Below are 17,866 nucleotides of genomic sequence, written 5' to 3'. Positions count from 1 at the left end.
GATCGAAAAAAATGTTTAAATATGGAAACCAAGTATCACATATATTATTTGATTAATTTCAAAAACACTGGGGATTAACATAGATGAAGTAATCAGACATTTAGATTCAACAATTTGAATTACCAATAATATATCATATATGACACGTGCAGGTAGACATGTTATCAGAGGTCATTCATGTACAAAGGTGCTTGAAATGAAACCAATCATACTACATGTAACCATTGTTTTATAAATATTTACATTTGCCAATGCACTTCCTTATATAACAGTACTAATGAAATTGATGTTCAATTTCGTGTGACATGAATTTCGTCATGTGATCAGTTTGTTCTTGCGTATGAATACAATCACCGCTTCAAAAGTCAGTTCCTTTATTTTCACCTGGCTTCTTGCTTATGCAATGCAGTGGGGGATTGAGACCCCCCCCCCCTCTCGCCACAAATTTAAATAATAGAAATATTGTGAGTAAAATCCCAGATTGGCACCCAAAATGGCTAAGCATTTTGGCTAATACTTGACTTTCACACACACCCTTAGGTAAACCCTAGATCCGCCACTGCAATGACATCATAACAGAAATAAACGCAGCAGGATATTTATACAGTTTATTTTGTAAGTAAACAAGAATTTCATCAATTCATAAAATAGAAACATTAAACATATATCGTTCTATTGTTTCATTTTATACAGTTTTAAATATCGTCTGCAACTTCTGCATGGCGAATTTATAAAATAAAGTTCTATGATATTGGAAGCGAAAACATGTAGGCAGAGTTATAAGCCTACATGTATTTACTTCATGATGATAAGTTAACCTGTTGTTTCCTGGCAACTTCCATCACGGCTATGACTCGGCATGATTATAAGCGAGGCTGGTTTCGAGGCTCGAAAAATTTATATGTTCATGTCAGGGTACCGGTGCAAGTCTTCATTAAAATCCTACAACGAAAATCTCTCAATTGAACAAAAACTCCGTCAGTTCGTTTTTATTTTATTTTACACACACTGAAGGTAAATAAAAGACGCAACCTACCTGCACTTGGTCTAAATCTGTCCTAGTGTCTTGAATCGTCTCCTGCATGGCTACAACCGCGAGTCCTAACGATGAACATACCGTTGTTTCTTTCCAAAAACCTGACTAAGAGCTTAACGTTAACTTGACCCATCATATCCACCATCAATTCTCTAAGATCCTTTGAATTTCTATTGAAATCTGTGATCAACAATTGCGTTTTCAACTTAGTAAGCTAGACCGACGCCAGTTTCTCCATCGCTGATCGCGACCAAATCACACCACGTATGGAGTTTACTCCGCTCTTCTTGTCATTTCAGTTAACTTTACGCTCTAGATTACCTTTATTTTTACACATGTTTCGTCTTTTTTAGCATTTTCAATTAAATATCTATACCTTATATTCTCTTTGATATTGTTCCTAATTTTTAATTCGCTAAAACTCTTACGAACTATATTTTGTGTTCTACGATCGTTATTTTGGTCATCTGCTACATAATCATGGAAGCTCGGTAAGAACACAAATCAAAATAGAAAATATAAATATAAGAAACAAAATATCATTTTTGAATGTTATTGGGATATGACATGAAGTTGGTACGTGATCAAATCTACTATAACGCCCTTCGGGCGTTAATTGAATGTCCAGCAGAAAAGCGGTCATTCAAAAAACAAAGTACGATGATCATAAAAGTCTGCCCTTCAAAATACAAAAAATATGTACTAGTAATCAGTACTTTTTTGTTTCCAAACTTGCATGGTCAATGTATCTATATCGGTATTATATGATAACGTGTGCAATGTAAATTATTTCATCTCAGATTAAAGAATTCTCCACACTTGGTTAAAAAGAACACAGAGACGTTGGTAAGTTTAGACATAGAGTTCATCGATTGTACATGGAGGAATAAGGACGTATCAGACTAAATCCATTGTGTCTAATCATGTGTAAAACACCAAAGCATACTTAGGTATGCACATATCAAAAGATTGGATAAATTGCACATGGTATGCTAATAAAACAGTCACGTGGTCAGCAATAGGTTCGTTACTGAATGATAATGTGTAAAAAGACAGTATTTGCAAACTCTTTTCATTTGAATTATATCCACACACACACACACACACACACACACACACACACACACACAGAGAGAGAGAGAGAGAGAGAGAGAGAGAGAGAGAGAGAGAGAGAGATGGTGAACTCAAGTGCAGAATATAAGGTATTCATGATTTTCCAAAATCATTTATAATTTCAAATATATTCATATGACCTTTCCAATTTTCACATTTTATCTATTTTCTCAAAATATTATTCTCGTTATAATTATTAGTTTGCCAATGCGACCTATCATTAGGTCAAATGTTGTCTGACCTGTTTCATATCGATTGTTACACCGTTCTTAGCACACTGATTTTGACTACGGATAACTCCGTTTACCTGATCAAGATACAGGGCTCACGGTGGGTCTGACCGGTCGACAGGGAATGTTTACTCTTCCTAGGCACTTGATCCCACCTCTGATATGTGCAGGGGTCCTTGTTTGCTCAACTCTTTATTTTGTATTCCTTATGGGAGTTATGAGATTGATCACTGTTCGTTATCTTCACCTTTCATATGGTCATTCATTTGAACAAACATGTACCAGAAAACAAAGCTTATATCCATTTAATATGTAACAGTTCAAAACCTCAAAAATGGATGCGAAGTATGTTAAGTTTCTTATCTTCGTCTCCTTTTGCATAGTGGTCGTCATCGATCAGCTGATTACTCTGCCACGTTAAGAGTATGTGCATAAAACCAAGCGCTGTTTTCCAAGATGGTGAGAGATCCCACCTCTGGTGTGTCCAGGGGTCCGTGTTTGCCCAACTATCTACTTTGTATTACTTATAGGAGTTATGAGATGGATCACTGTTCCTTATCTTCACTTTTCACGAAAGCAATGTGATACTGCTCACGTAGGAGGCAAGATGACTCTTTAAAGATTCAAGACTCACTGTTGTAATTATAACTAGTGGGAAGCACATTCCAATTTTTTGGCGATCAGTATCACTTGATTTTGGTCAATTGAGCATGATGGATATTGATAAGGAAAGTCTTAACCATTTTGTTGATAATTTTGAAAGGAAACGTTTTATCATTCTTCTTTCTTCTGTTGACTCCTAGTTTAAATCTTTTACCATAATTTCGCTTCCGAGCTTCCATACAAACCGTAGCTATTTCGTTGGAGCTGCACTAACAAAACACTATGCAACTTTTGCGCTTGCATAATGAGGTAAGCATATTGCGTAAAATCCAAAGTCGGAACGGGATTTCACTGCACTAAATCCCGTATTATGATTGGATCGCTATATCTGTTCCCTTTCAACTTAAATATAGAACATGGGAATACCTGGTGAACATGCGCAGTGGTTGGAATTGAATTTCCCGTCACGTAGCTAGTTCGTGAAGAAGAAATGGTGAACATTCGGTAAATATTAGTTTTTGAAGTAGTAGTGTGTTTAGGATTGCTTCTTGGACTTAAGATGACATGCTAACTTTGAAAATTCATAAATAAAAAGCTGATTTATGTACAAGAAAGAGATATTTTGGTATGAATAAAATGAATACTCTACTTTCGTTTCATTGTTGACATGTCGAGAGTCTTTATTCAGAATTTAGGGTCATGTTTACTTAACCCAAGCGGTTGAACAAGGTCTTGTCGGACATTTTGTCAGCCATTTGTAAATCACTCAGCTCACGCTCGTATTGCTGCATGCTGTGTTCAGAATTGTGCATTGTGAATATTGTGTATTTCTTTGTTTAGCCTGCGCCTAGTTGTAATAAATATGGATGCACATTTGGTAAATTTGGTGCACATTTGCAGGGTTTGTGGATTAAAGTGTAATAAAAAATCATATCCGTTGAAACCATACGAGGTTGAAGTCTTGGAACTTTTCAGGATTGTTATTTCAAATGATTTGAAGGTTGTTCATCTGCTTGAAACTGTCCTATTTGTGTAAAACCTCCCACAATTATCACTTTACCATCTTCTAGAAGTGATGTTATTTTTATCAGGGATTCTCAAAACCAGTACATCATGAACTGGCAGGCGTGACATTGGGGTACATTCCTGATATGTCACTGTGATATGACAGCCCAAGGTTTTCAATATTGGGTGGTGACTGAAATATGATCCTGTCCAAAGTGATGTTGTTTTTATCAGGGATTCTCAAAACCAGTACATCATGAACTGGCAGGCGTGACCTTGGGGTACATTCCTGATATGTCACTCCTCCAATTATGTATATACATTTCATTTTTTGATCATATGTAGCAGTATAAAATGCTCTGCTATGGACATCTGGAACATTAATTATGGACCAGCTCAATGAGTCTAAATTAAGTAAATAGAATTTTCCATCATCACATGTTTCTTGAAATGGGGATGCAAGTCCTGCTGCTTCACGAAAGGGCAGTGTAATTCCCCCATGTAATATTGCTGACTGATCATGTAATTTTGTAAGAGAATGCCCGAATCTGCCGAGTGGAACATCCGCAGTTTGTTTGATTTTAGTTACATTCCTCTCATCTTTACTGTCTTGTGCAAGGATAACCTCAAACTTTGCACCTTTCCGTTTGAGAAGATATAAGTCATGCAAAACTCTCATAGATGATGTATCCATTCCTCCCCTACATGTATTGCATCATTGGATCCAACAATTACAGACAAATGTGTCGCATCTTTTAATATCACTAATAACATCATTTTCAGAGATAACATATGAAATAATAAATGGGCTTGATCCCAGACACCATGTAGACTCCTGTATGTCTTGATCCCCCAAAATATAAATATGACTTGATCAACTCATCATCTAATTGCTCTCCACAAATCAAAATGGCACAGTGTCCTTCAGGTGGAAAATAATCCCCGCATATTATGTCAATATCTGACCGTTTTCTTGTTGCTTTAACTTTCTTTTCATTTATAGATTTAAAAGGTAAAATCTTAAAATTCCAGTGCAGAGTTTTGCAATGCAATGTACAGCTCAGCTCAGCACTGTGACTGAAGTTTTACAAATCATTCTATACCCATTTATATCTATTTGACAAAGTTCCAAAATAAACAAAAGTTTTATTTAACCTATTTTATTTACCAAAGCGCCAAAGCAATCAATCAACAGTAACATTGCATTAACTATTTTCAACCCGGCTCAGGCGGTCAGCTGATTGCATACTGTGTTTTCGTTATTGTGTTTGTAAACAAATGCGTCATTTGGGTCATGCGCGCAGGGGTAGAAATCAATACTTCCGAGAGTTGCCTAGACTGTACTGAGCGGTTTTGTTAGTGCTAGGCTGTTACTGTTTTTCAACTCTGAAATAACGAAAGTAAACAACATGTTTGGGAGATAAGTTCTATGAGGAGTTTAGTACGTAAGTCTTTAATTTAAAGCAAGTGATTGACAAAAAACGAAATGATTTATATATATACATGATTTAGAAAAGAAAAGGAACGATGAGTAATCAATTTTATAAATCCTATAAAGAATGCAAGATGAAATATATGTAAAAGTGTAGAGTGATCAAAATTTACAAAATGAAGAGAAGGGCAAACACGGACCCCTGGATATACCAGAGATGTGGGCTCTAATGCCCAGGAGGAAAAAGCACATCTACTGTGAGCCCTACGTGACAAATTTGATTTTGAAAATACCGAAATATAAAGAGTTGTTAGCGGCGCTCTTTTATAATTCTGTTGCTTTCTTTGATGGGATACGTTGCGTCAGATAACTAAGTCCAGACAAGATACGTGATAAACCGGATAGGCTTTAAATCTGTCCTGGCATATGCAATATATTAAGGCCAAGAGAAAAGTATTCGATTTTTCGATTACGTGCGGAAATAAAGATTTGCTTGTACATGTGTACATCAATACTTAAATACCATACAAATCTCAAATACAGAGAGAAAATTAAAATGCTATATGTTTTTCTTTAAAATTTTATCATATGTCAATTACTATAGTTCAAACTAAGTGACCCCCAGAGACCTAAAATCATGTCGGAGATTGTACTCTGACAGTATTATCATTTAAATGAGAAGATTTTAGGTCGCTTGCTACTCATGATCAATTGCCCATTATACGGAAATGTATGAAATTTAACGTTTCTATTTCAAAGGCATATACTGTAACACAAGGAATGGGATCGTGTGTCCGTTAAATTAAAAGTAATGCATTACTTCTGATGTAAATTTAAGTGCAAAGCTTTTGTTTTGTCTTTCTGCTCATTTGCCTCAATATCACCTGACATCAATATGGTGTCTTTTGATTCTGAAAGGTAATACACTTATTTCGACGATATCTCCAATCTAATTTTCAAAGTAAAGGGCACAAGAGTTCATAAGACCATTGAAATGAAAGATTATTTAACGTATCTACCATGAACCTGAACATAACAAATCGTTCAATCGTAGAGTCGGGTGAAAGTAACGTATCTCTCACTTCTGATATCCTCACATTTTGAACATAATTGGCACGCCCCTTGTTTTATATTGACAAATAGGAATCTTGCACATTTTCAAAACTGTTGTGTTGTAATAGCTTAGCACCCTATCATCCAGACATGTCATCAAATTTATTCGGGCCCTATTTAAGCTGATGGTAAACACAAGAACATCGTGATCTTGTTATGACTGAAAGCTGAAGCATGTACAGGACAATTTACCATTTAATTTCATTGGCAATGATGAGGCAGGCCTGTGTGAATGAACATTGATATCCAAAACGCCGACGAAACACTCTTAATCTACAATAATTAATTGATCTAGGGTTTCAATAAGAGTGTAGGGTCCTAATAAATTTAAGCCCGGTCTGGATAATAGCTTGGATGCTGAGTTACTACAACACACTCATTTTCTCCGGCCCTTTCTGTTCATTCTCTAGAAATTGACTGCACATATCAAGATGCATTGATTGTTCTGATGAGTAATTGCAGGTACTCCAGGATCATCCAAAAAACCCATCATATTAGGGCCAGGTTGAAAATGACGTTATTCTATAGAAAAACCTGATTCCCAGAATTCCTCTTACATTTTATGCAGTAGCGAAATCATCTTTTTGTAGATGAATGGTGGTGTCCTTTAGATGTGCAATAGGTTTTCGGAATTTTCTTTTTCACACTGAGGGGCAAATGGGGTGGGAAAACGAAGAAGAAAAACTTGGTGCCAAGTGTAAATACGTGCTGAACCATTTTAACAATTCTAAACTCAAATTGGGTTTGGCTTGGGATGATCATAGGGCACTTACTCATCACACTGCTCATGTGCAGCAAGACTATCAATGGTTTTGGGGTCAGGACCTCAATTTGTTTTAAATATATTTCAACAATTATGAAATGGGGTTTTGGATTACCCCAGGGTACTTGCCAAACAGAATACTCAATGCATCTTAATTGTCATATGCAGTTAGAATGTATATGGTACCGGTGAGGATCTCGTCTGTTTTGAAGATATTTGAGTGATACTCTCAGGATACGGATCCACTCTGACTTTTATTGCGCGTTGAACGTAATTTGTAGGGCATGTCACTTTCGGATTACAATAACAATTAAGTAAACAAACATGTTATATTTCAATTGCTATCAAATCCCTGCATTTAAATGCTATCTTTTAAAAAAAGGAATCACTACAACCATTTTATAGGAAAATGCATTTGATCAAATTGTGTGAGTTGGCGAGGGAAATAAATCTAGAGAACATCTTGAGGATATCGGTAAAACTTCACGCCTTGCATCCAATGATACGCGTCTAAATGCGCCTTTTCCCTTCCATCTAATTTACACCCAGGTACTAAGCACCAATAGTGACTTGGATCTTCATCGTAGGACTGAACATACATGTAGCTCTTTACGGTCCGTAAACTCCATTTGTATCGATGTCAACTTTGCCCTACAATTAGTTATTATCACGTGACCGTGGTATATAAACGTCAAATATAATCGGTCGTTCCGTCACATTCCAAAAGTTTCGTATTGTAGAATGAGGGGTTGGGGATGACCCAGACGCACTTGCTGATTGGAATGATCAATACCTCTTTATATGTGCATTAAGAATATATATTTCGGCGATGTACATGTAGCAGTAATGTATTCCTCCCAGAGGTCATATCCTTACCTGAGCATTTTATGCTAAGTCAATCAAATTATGAAATGACTATTATGACTAGTTACACAAGCACGAAGGAGATAATATTTAAAGACAAACTCTTGCGTGTGGGTATTGCTGTCTTATATAACATCTATATTTTTCTATTTATTTAATGATTAAAATTCAGATACCTAGCTGTTATTTACGCAACAGTTAGAGGGAAGAAGCTATATATAACATTGGTATCGCCGGTTGTGGATGCCCAGTAGTATACCCTTACCAAAATATAAGCCCTCTGGCACACAGTTGCTGCAAATTTGCAGCGCATTTGCGGCAAGTTTGCCGCAACTAGTTGCGGCACATTTGCCGCAAGTATACTTTTCGTATGCAAATTTTTCCTCTGGCACACAGTTTGTGGCACAGTTGCAGCACACACTTGCTGCACACTTCTGGCACAGTGTGCGGCATATTTGCCGCAAGTATACTTTTCGTATGCAAATTTTTCCTCTGGCACACAGTTTGCAGCAAACTTGCGGCACACACTTGCTGCACACTTCTGGCACACAGTGTGCGGCATATTTGCCGCAAGTATACTTTTCGTATGCAAATTTTTCCTCTGGCACACAGTTTGCGGCAAACTTGCGGCACGCTCTTGCTGCACACTTCTGGCACACAGTTTGCGGCAAACTTGCGGCACACTTTTGGCACTATCTGCTTGAAATTAAGGGATCCTATATAAACTGTCATATTACAAAACAAAAACACAATAATAATTCAATTAATATAATTTCAAGAACAATGACATATCAAGTAATTAACATATTCAAAAATACTAATTAAAAAAAAGAGAGATTCAAAAACAGAAATGACCAGGTTCTTGTAAATATGTTATCTATCATAGGAACAACAGTAGAAACATACTGGAAAAATGACAACAACAAAAAAAGAAAAAAAAAGAGAGAAACATTTTTAAAATGTTAGATGTAAATCTTCAATGTTTTTATAACATCTATAATGTACAGGGTTTGGAAAATGTTAAGTAAAAGATGAGTTGGTTACATAAAGTACCATGCTTAAAAAATGACTAAGTTCAACTTCACTATGCACATGTAAATTTTTCAAAGAATGCCTGATCACTTCCGAAAAGACACATGCACATTTACAATGCTTCCATAACAGCTGTTCAAGGTCTGAAGAATGTCAAATAAATGCTGTAAGAGGAGTTGATTACAAAAAATAGGTACCAACTATTCAGGAAATGCTTTATAAAAATGACAAAGTTCAACTAAATGTAATTTTTTTGAAAAAAGTCTGATCACTTTCAAAAAGACACATGCACATCTTCAATGTGTCCATAACTACTGTACAAAGTTTGAGGAATATCAATTTAGATGTGCACGAGTTGATCACACAAAATAGGTACCATCTATTCAAGAAATGCATAAAAAAATAACAAGTTCAACTACACGTAATTAAAAAAAAAAAAAAGTCTAATCATTTTCAAAAAGACACATGCACATCTTCAATGTGTTCATAACAACTGTACAAATTTTAAGGAATGTCAAGTTAGAGGTGCATGAGGATTTGATTACACAAAATAGTTACCATCTATTCAAGAAATGCTTTAAAATGACTAAGTTCAACTAGATGTACATTTTTTTTTTAAAATGTCTGATCACTTTCAAAAACACATATGCACATCTTCAATGTATTCATAACAACTGTACACAGTTTGAGGAATGTCAAATTAGAGGTATACGAGGAGTTGATTACACAAAATAGATACTGTCGATTAAAGAAATGCTTAAAAAATGAGGAAGTTTAACTACATGTAAATTTTTCAAAAAATGTCTGATCACTTTCAAAAAGGTACACGCACATCTTCGATGTATCCCTAACAACTGTACAAAGTTTGAGGAACATCAAGTGAGAGGTGTGAAAGGAGTTGATTACACAAAGTAGGTACTATTACAGGGACGCTATTGTCGCTTGCCCAACAGTCATTCAGCATTTTATAAACTGTTTGCACATTGTGCAACCCGACCAAAAATATAATTATAACAAGATGTGAGAGAAAACTTAAAGAAACTGCAACAGCTTCTAATCCACAAATATTGCATTGTGCAATGTTAAAAGGTTCTCGGTGAAGTCCCACCCTGGCCATGAGAGTACATTTTATTTGGAAACTGCTGCATAAAGAATTTCTTTCAAGATCGAAGAGAAAAATATCAACCCACTGTGGCACTTTTCTGGCCTAAGGTCAGGTTGTGATTTAAATAGATTTGTGAATTTTGGCCGTTTTAGATCAATCATGTCAAATGAAAGTTTTTAAAAAATAAAATCCTTATTAAACTAGCAAGTGCTATACAAATGATGCTATAAATGCTAGAATTGTATATACAATTAAGACAAAGGAGTTGACATGATCTTAAGGACATGTAATTAAAAAGGAGGTCTATCATTTGCATAACATGACTATGTGTATCAATAACAGGTTTCAGCAACATTTGCAGACAAGAATGAAATATATTCAAAATTCACACATGTGAACTATGCACTTTTCCTCAGAAAAATCTGGAGACAATCTACATGAATTTTAAAGTCAGTACTTCTGAGTACTGTGAAGGACTTTATATTCTGATAAATTAATAGACTTGTGGGCCCTTATTAGGGAGAACACTGTAAACATTTACACAAGTTTCTCCATCATAGATGAATGGGAGAATAATAGGACTATCTCCATGCTGTCTGCGCCTTAGAATCAAAAACATGATTGAATTCTGGACCTTCTAATCTTCCACTTGTTCAGTACTTGGTCATCACAATCACATATTGTCCGCAACAACTCTACTGTCCCATCCATTTGTTGTGATAAACTGTAAGTAGTTTTTCGGTTAAGACAGAGTGCCTTTACTCACAAATACATGTAGCAGTGTCATCAGATTCACTTGGCAAGTGTGTATAAATTGAAATGTCATTCTTTTTTTAAAACTAAATAACACTAATTAACTTCATTAGTGATTTATACACATTAATCCAGGCCTGCATGTTGGAACTCTCAGATATGGCAAGTTGAAGACAGCCTATCAACACACCATCACAACTTCTGTATCTTCACGACTATCATGAAATATATTCTGAAAAAGATATAAAATTGTAAATAATTACGAGATACCATTGGCCGTCCTATATACAGGTTTGCAAGGCGTCTAACATAGGAGGAATCATTCAGGGGTGTGTACATGTAATTACCGTCGCCCGACACCTGGGGCCACCGATTTTCAAAGCCGAGAAATAATCAATGTTGCTTTATAGCCCATTGGGCTAATAAATGCAATATTTGATGTACAACTGTTAATATCATGCTGACCAGACTTTACGTACAAATTAACTTTATTGCCAAGACAAGATCTTCAATCCATTTTAATAACGTATATGCATTGATGGAGTGACAAAATTGAGATTCTGGAGGTCACATCCCTGATCATAATGCAGTTTAACTTTTCTAACTGGACATCTGGGTTCAAATCATAAGCATTTGAATAAAAAAAATAATCAACCATTCATTAAAAAACACCATTTACTGAATAAACTATTCAGTTTTGCAAATATAACCCGAGTAGAAAGTAAACAAAAAATTGCATAATTATTACGGAAATAGGCCTAATTATTTGTTTGTTTTTCGGCCTTTTCCCCTCTCTCTCCATTTTTTTTAAAGTGCCTATATGGTCCTGTCCAAATGTATAAGAAGAAAAAAATCCGCGATGGCTACGATAATGCAACTAGAAGGAGTATAATCTATTTTCATACAAAGGAAAAAAAAAATAAATAAATTCCATATAATTTCAAAGAATTGAATGAAGAATGTAAATTTATAAACGTAAACACTGACTTAAGATTTGACGCTACAACATACAATGAGCGATGGTCAGTGTAACGTGTCAAGGGGGTTCGTACCCGGTTGATTCCAGGATCTGGGGTTTTGAATTAATTCAACAAGTAAATAATTTTCCTCTGTAAAAATGATTGAACAAAATGATACAGCTTTCCTCTCTACAGTGATTTAAATATATAACTACTGGTCTGCAAATATATACAAATAAGACCCTTCCCTTACTTAGGGGGAAATCACGCTTGGTCGGCCTATATTACTACTTTATGAGTTTATACACCTCTAGATAGAGATATGCCTTATTCAGGCAGTAACAACTATCTAAGAGGTAAGCCCTAGCCGAATAAAGGTGGTCCAACTCCAGAAGCAGCAGTTACTGTGTTAATGCCTTATGCAGGACGGACAGTGAACTGCTAACCTCTGAAGCACTACACCTTCCCTAACCGAGGAAGAATGACAAATAAATAGGCGAACCTCCAGGAGGTCAACCTCTAAAATGCTAGCCACTACTGTGGTCAGACTCCAAACAAATGGTCCTATATAACAAAGAAGTGTGGCAAGCCTCCAATATTTATATAAGGCAATCCACCTGTGGCAAGCCTCCAATATTAGGCAATCCACCTGACCAAACTAACCGTTATAATGCTTCTCCTTCCTCCGCTTGGCTTAAAAAGAACCTTACTGACTGGCTGCAGCTGTATATATACCCTCTGTGGGTCACATGATCAGCAACAGTTTCTAGATCACCCACTGCTAGCTAATTGTGTATCAGCCATAGTTAAGTTTCTAGATCACCGTTTCTGTAGGCCTCTTGCAACATTGAAAAACATGAAATCATTACAGTCAGTTTCGTTTTGAACAATATATTACAGAGTTTATAACTATAAGATACACAGTAAATCACTTACTCAATGATTGGAAGATTCTCCTCAGAATATCTGCATCAACTCCTGTTCTCGATTCATGTTCAAGATGTTTACCGGTATAACATCATGGCGTCTGTTGATATCAACTTTCGCGCTCAGCATATAATATTGAGTGAATCCCACACCCGACGCATTGAACCCGATCTCTATTTGCGATGCATAGAACCGTAAAGCTCCATGAAGACCTACTTTGGTATACAGCTTAGATTATTCTAACTTAGTATCAATTAGCATTCCACACACCAGAATAACGTACCTGGATAAATTATACGATATAAAGGTGAATTTTTACCACTCTCATTTGATTAATTTCAACTCACAAATCCAGTATCTGAATTGTAATCAATGTTCAGATATACATGTAAATCAAGAAAAGAAAAGAAATCTCTCTCTCCCCCCCCCCTCTCTCTCTCTCTCCATTGATTTAGATATAGATATTTTTTCTTCACTTTTTTTTCTCTAATTAGATTAAAATTCAGATAACTGTGCACTTACATCTTATTTTAAAGGGGCATTAGCTGTGAAAGTGATGACAACCATTTTCTTTTTTTCAAAATCTCGAGATGATATTGAAATACATATTGATGACTAATAAGAACATTTATTTTTTATTATGTACAAAAACAAGAGAATTGATCCTAATAAAACTACGTTAGATAACCGCTTTTAATGTAAAGAAATATATACGGAAGATGTATTCACTGCACCCAAATCAAATCATTTCTCAAATAAAAACAAAAACAGCATTTACATTTTGCTGACAGCATGCAAAGGTAACTAAAGAATAATTATACTGTCTTGCAAGACAATAATATTCAATCACCAAAATCACATATTCATTTAGAGGTTAAAAGGTGTTTGAAATAATTAAATACAAGTGTAATTATTACTTTAATATATAATAACTATTATAGGGCAACTTTCATTGAATTCAATATTTGGTGACAAAATGACCGCTAATTCCCATTAATAAGACAAGAAGATGGAAGGGGTATGCAAGAAATGTTGCATATATGTTCTATTATAGAAAATGTTGTGATGGATATATTGAAATGGCTCTTTTATTCTAAATATTCAAGAAAAGTCGTGAACTTTGGTGCCCTTGCTGTTTCAGTTCTAAAATTTTAAGGAAAAAGTTGTGAACTTCCGGCACACGATTCTGAATACCAAAGAAAAAATTGTGGTGCACTTCTGGCAAACAGTTTTGATTCTGAATACTAAAGAAAAAGTTGTGGTGCACTTCTGGCACACAGTTTTGATTATGAATACCAAAGAAAAAGTTATGGTGCACTTCTGGCACACTGTTTCATTTAGGAAAAGTTGTGGCGCACTTCTGGCACACTGTGCCACTAGTGGCACACTGTGTGCTGCTAGTGGCACACTGTATGCCGCTAGCGGCATTAGCTGCACACTTCTGGCAAACAGCTCTGGCACACTGATTTGTTTGCCGCAAACTTGCAGCAAACTTGCGGCAAATTTGCAGCAAACTTTACATTTTGGTAAGGGTAGCGTTCACTTCGTAGCCATGAGGTCATGGGTTTGACTTCCCTCCCCTCCTCGGTCTCGAATGTTGATTGAAATATGAAAGTCTCGGTTAACGCCTCGGCTTTTATACTAGTATTTGAAAACAACATTTCGAGATCGAGAAGGTTATCTTGCAACATCAACGAAAGCGAATACTTTATTTCTTAAAATACTAGTATACAACCGACATTGGTCACCTTTGGAAATAACCTATTGCTGTATATCTCTAGAATAGATCTAGCGATTCCTAGACATGTAAATTACAAAGAAAATTCGAGTATATCATTGTTGAGTGATAATTCCCGAAATTTCTGAATGATTGGGGTTGGGAGGCAGTAAGTAAAAGACTGCGTTCCCGGGGTGTCTTGAGGCTTTCAGTCCAGGACCGGAAAAGGCTGGGGGTGTCCTGGTGGAGTTCTGACAAAATAAGATGTATATGATTTAGTGATTTGGACATATTACTTAAAAACAGATCAGTTTTGTGAGGGGTTTGCCAGGGAAATCGTATCATCCTAATTTAGTAGTAAAAAATAAAATAGTTTCTACAATTTATAAAAATTGGTTTCGTTAATTTGATAAATCGTAGAAACAACTTTTTAAATCTTTTCAAAACTGAAATCAACTCCACGATTTTATAAAATCGTTTTTACGATTTATTAAAGAGTAGAAGCGATTAATAGTCATTTCTATGATTTAAAATGTAGATTGTACGATTGATAAAAATGGTTTATATGATTACGTAAATCGTATATAAACGATTTAAAACGTCGATTTTTCGATTTATTAAAGTGTATATTATTAAATCATTATAACAAGAGACGAACAGGCCTTATCGGTCACCTGAGTAATAGTTAAAAGTATCTCTAGCCCCAAGGACTATGGAATCTATAATGATTTTATCTAGGCTAAATTCTTATATTCAGCAGCAGTAAAAAGGAAGATGTGCTCTTAAAACACATATGTTCCCGAAAGTCCCTATATGATGAAAGACTTTGCACAATATATAAGATATAATTTGGCCCTGTTCTAGATTAAAAAACTTGGGGTTGTGAAATTCACAATATTTATCCATCCTTTTCCGCTTTTCCTAAATATGCATTCAGTTTTTATACCGTATCAGTAAACTTAAAGAAGTCTTCAAATGATAAAGACGATAACCTCTTTGGTAATCTTGTCCCACACTGGAACCAAAACCTCACCCCTGGGATATTGAAAATTGCAATGAAGGTAAAAAAAAACAACCTGTCTACTCCTTCTAAATGTTTATCTAGGTTCAATTTAGTATCAATAGCATTAGATAAGATATTCTTTACATGTTTTACACATCAACACTATATTCCCAGTTTGAACACGCCCTGGAGTAAAAACCTCTACCCCGGAGATCATGAAATGTACAAATTTCGTAGAGGCCTTTCTGCTCTACATCACTATGTGTTTAGTTTTTCTTACAGATGCAAAGTTGTAGAGAGGAATTTTGAATATTAGTAATTTTTTTGACAGTTTTTGCCCTGCACCTAAGGCCTCACTGTTGAAGAAATCCTGAGATTAACATTGCAGGCCGCCCTTGTCCCAAAGATGCTTCGTATCAAATTTGAAAATAATTGAAAGAGTAGATATCAAGAAGAATTGGTAGCGCACGACGAATGCAGACCTGGTGACCTAAAAAGTCGTTTCTACGATTTTGTAAAGTGCATTAGTGATTTTAAAAAGTTGTTCATACGATTTACTAAATCGTAGAGACGACTTTTTGAATAGTTTCGACGATTTACTAGATTGTATAAACAGTTCTTTAAATTGTAGAAATGACATTTTAATTTTTTTTATATGTCAAACTGTCTCTACGAATTACTGAATCGTACAAATGACTTTTTAGAATCGTTTTTACGATCTATTTTATTTTTTCTGCTAGGTTAAAATGGTCTGATTATGACGGCATAGAGGGAGTGCGGGCCCTGCGTGCTAGCGCTGACTCCACCACTGTTGCTATCGTTTGTGCATCAGTCGAACCTCAAATCAGGTAACAAAACGATTTTTGCATATCATTGGATATAGGCTGTAGATTATAGGTTGTAGATAGTTTTGAAAATTCTGTTTAAGCCAGGAAGATTGGAATAGGGACCGAAAAGAAGCATATAAATTTCGTACACTGGGCACATACATGCACTCTATATATTCTTTAGCAGAAAGTTATCATGAAGCGTGCAGCATAAACATGTATTGGAAAATGAAATAGAAATATCGAGGAGCTCTACATTGTATAAATACATGTTGTTTAACAGCTTTACATTTCTACGTCAGTAATTTAGGAAGAGAGTCAGAGGGTTACATTGGGCTAAAGGGATCGAATTCATGGAAATATTTGTCATTAGATTTCTTCCTTCAGATTTTTTTTTATCAATATAACGATTGTGTGTAGGTTGTGGATGCGCTATGAGGTTTCGGATGCTGCCAGTCAGTAACTAAAATTGTTTCGACGAGTTACCGATAGCAACTTGTAAATAGGATATCAGCCCCGTTCACTATATTATACATTTTGCTTTTTCTCATTTTCCCGTAGTGTATATTTTATTAAAAAGTATTTAAATTTAATCCCTATTCAATGGATCTTATGTATTTTTTGATTTTATAAGGGAAGTGACACGCTAAGTGTACAATGGTCGATACATATACTTTTATTCCCTATAACTATCTAAAGAGTGGCTAATTAAGAAATTTCTGAACGAGGGAGGAAGCAGTAAAAAGCTGGGTGTTTAGGGGCTGTCGTGAGACCTTCAATTGTGGGGCCTAAGGAACAATATTCCCTAAAATACTGAATTCTGCAAAAATGGGACAATTATTTTACTGTTTTTGGATATGTTTCTATTTCAAATATTGTGAGGGAATACACCCTGCGCTGGATCCGCCATTGCTAAAGAATATATATATATATATATATATACATTAATAATCATGTCAATCGCAAGCATTTAAAGTTTTAAAGAAATTTAAGTTTCATTTTAATTCATTTTATTTGGAATGTGACATCAAATGAGACTCAACTCTTTCAATTTGACTTTAAGTTAAATATCTTCTTTTTTTTCAAGAAAATAGAAATAATGTTTCCAATACGAACATCATCTCTCTTTCCTATATATAGAGTGATCTGCCGTTGTGTGTTTTATATATATAGAGTGATCTGCCGTTGTAGGTTGCACCACTCTATTAATTTTGCCTATATGTTCTTACCAAAATTACTCACCTTTGACCTGACCCTGTTCCTTAAAGTAAACTTTTCAGAAGTTGTACGTTCACATCATGTAGTACAGTTCTTAGTGAGCATTTTCATACCAAAAAATACATACCCATCCAGCAAGGCGTGAGAGTTTGTTTACATCGAAGTC

The 17,866-nt window shown here is 35.4% G+C and overlaps 1 protein-coding gene and 1 long non-coding RNA gene across 4 annotated transcripts in view; one reads left to right on the top strand and one right to left on the bottom strand.

Moving 5' to 3' along the window:
* Positions 1-3,167: 3,167 nt before the first annotated feature.
* LOC125655750 (uncharacterized) overlaps positions 3,168-17,866 on the top strand; it is a 32,637-nt gene continuing 17,938 nt past the window's right edge. Inside the window, exons 1-2 of one of the 3 annotated variants that reach the window (XM_056149368.1) lie at positions 3,168-5,432; positions 16,396-16,503. The gene's annotated coding sequence lies outside the window, so the exon portion shown is untranslated. Of the gene's footprint in view, positions 5,433-10,856; positions 11,023-16,395; positions 16,504-17,866 lie in introns of those variants that run through there. The other 2 variants (XM_056149375.1, XM_048886217.2) reach the window with 2 other exon arrangements.
* LOC130050184 (uncharacterized) lies at positions 3,437-11,321 on the bottom strand. The gene is made up of 2 exons (XR_008798602.1): positions 11,173-11,321; positions 3,437-11,020 (listed from the first exon to the last, which is right to left on the bottom strand). It is a non-coding gene; the product is annotated as an uncharacterized LOC130050184 (long non-coding RNA).

This window comes from Ostrea edulis, chromosome 1 (genome assembly GCF_947568905.1).
Source record: "Ostrea edulis chromosome 1, xbOstEdul1.1, whole genome shotgun sequence".
Taxonomy (NCBI): domain Eukaryota; kingdom Metazoa; phylum Mollusca; class Bivalvia; order Ostreida; family Ostreidae; genus Ostrea; species Ostrea edulis.
The sequence above is the reverse complement of the archived record's forward strand: the minus strand, read 5'-3'. Positions and strand labels throughout refer to the sequence as shown.